A 228-nucleotide genomic window follows, 5' to 3' on the forward strand; every position below is an offset into this window, starting at 1 on the left:
CTGGTCGTATCTACAGATACATGAATAGGAATACAGCCAAAATGGGAAATTCACCACAAAAGTTATATTGGGTGTCTGGGAAAGCAATCAAGTATAAAATATAACTGAAGAATTGGATTGGCCATAACAGACTAACTCACGGTCACCATTTTGTGTCCTCGTAAAGGAAAGAAGGGGAAAAGCAATATATTTCAAAACAAAGACATTTTAAAGTTCTTTTTGATATAA

At 34.2% G+C, this 228-nt stretch overlaps 1 pseudogene; it reads right to left on the bottom strand.

The window, feature by feature from the left end:
• Positions 1-228, bottom strand: part of LOC119587688 — a 5,287-nt pseudogene that overhangs the window by 4,341 nt on the left and 718 nt on the right.

Source organism: Penaeus monodon, chromosome 23, assembly GCF_015228065.2.
Source record: "Penaeus monodon isolate SGIC_2016 chromosome 23, NSTDA_Pmon_1, whole genome shotgun sequence".
NCBI lineage: Eukaryota > Metazoa > Arthropoda > Malacostraca > Decapoda > Penaeidae > Penaeus > Penaeus monodon.